Raw genomic sequence first — 1,636 nt, forward strand, 5'->3', positions numbered from 1 at the left:
AGATCTTTTTATGTAAAAAATATGTTATTCAAATTATGATATATAATTATTTTCATTGTTGTATATAATAAGATAAATTGTGCATCAATCATAATTTAATATAATTTAGTGGTGATGATTTATGCTAAATAAAAATGATTCGTGATTTTTAAATTTTAAGACATAAATCCTCTTTATGATGCATTTCAGATCTAAGCAAATTCTTTATTATTGTATCCATTTCATACGTACAGCTTGCACCTGTGTGTGTGTGTGTGTGTGTGTGTGTGTTGCGTTTGGTTGTTGTCCTCCTTCTGTGTTAGTATTTCTGTGTGGATGATACATATAACTGTCTGGCATATCATATATTTATATATATAAGAATTGTTTCGTTGCTTGAGATTTTTTTATTTTTTATTTTATCCTTTCGTTTTGAATAATTTATTAATAGTGGCTTACTTATTGAGTGAATATTTTTTTCGTAATTACGCGAATATTCTTGGTCAATCATAAAACAGATTTTTTCATAATTACGCAAACATTCTTAGTCAATTATGAAACATAAATATCTTATTTTTTAACAAATTACAAATGCACCCATAAGATTTGTTTAAAATATGAATCGGTTCTATAATACTAGAAACTACAACTATCGTTTATTATAAATTTTCATTTAACACAACAATAAAAATAAAAATAAATAAAAAACCAACTCTCCTATTTGATAATAAATTATCAAAATTGTTTATTGAAAAATATTTATCATATCATTAAAAACTGTTAATTAACTTAATGATTTATTTATTAACAAAATGATTAACTAAAAAAATGTTTTTCATATCATTAAAAATTGTTAATTTACTTGTTAATAAAATTAATCAATTGTTATGTGAGTATAATTTATGTATTAATAAAATTAGTTATTTATATATATATATATATATATGCATTTTCTTTTACTTTAGTGGATTATCTTACTAATAGTATTTTTTTACATAAGAGGATTATCTTAGTATTTATTTTATATTTATCTATTGAGAAAAGTTACACAACATAATTTTGTTTTGTAATATAAATTTGGAAGAAATGTTAATAATTCACACTAATGCACAGTGAGGTATGAACAAACAACCACAATAACTGCACCAGACAAACATTATCATAATTAAAGAAGAAAGCTACCAATGCACCAGACAAACATTATCATCATTAAAGAAGAAAGCTGCCAATGCAAACATTATCATCATAATTATCGAGCTGAGGTATAATTTTCTCCGGCACCGTAACCATTCAATTTAGAGCAACATGGCATTTTTCGTTAGGAAATTTGATGGCAATTGACAATATTGAATTTTTTTTTAATAGTTTACAATTCAAATTCAAAAAATTTAAAGCACGACGACCAAAGTGAAAATTGAGTAATACTTTAAAGGGTAAAAATTATAATTTATCCCAAAAAAACTTAAGGACTTAAAACTACAAAAATATTTTGGTGTTTAATAGATGGGAGTTGCTATTATATCTAGTCATAAAAAAAAATATATGGTATGCGTTTCATAAATACCATCTCAAAATTTGGTAACATAAATAAAAATATGACATAATTTTTCTCGCTACAAAAAGTATATATCACCGCTTAGGATTGTGATCCTCTCCA

The sequence above is a fragment of the Camellia sinensis genome, chromosome 7 (genome assembly GCF_055761805.1).
Source record: "Camellia sinensis isolate YWXY chromosome 7, ASM5576180v1, whole genome shotgun sequence".
Classification (NCBI taxonomy): domain Eukaryota; kingdom Viridiplantae; phylum Streptophyta; class Magnoliopsida; order Ericales; family Theaceae; genus Camellia; species Camellia sinensis.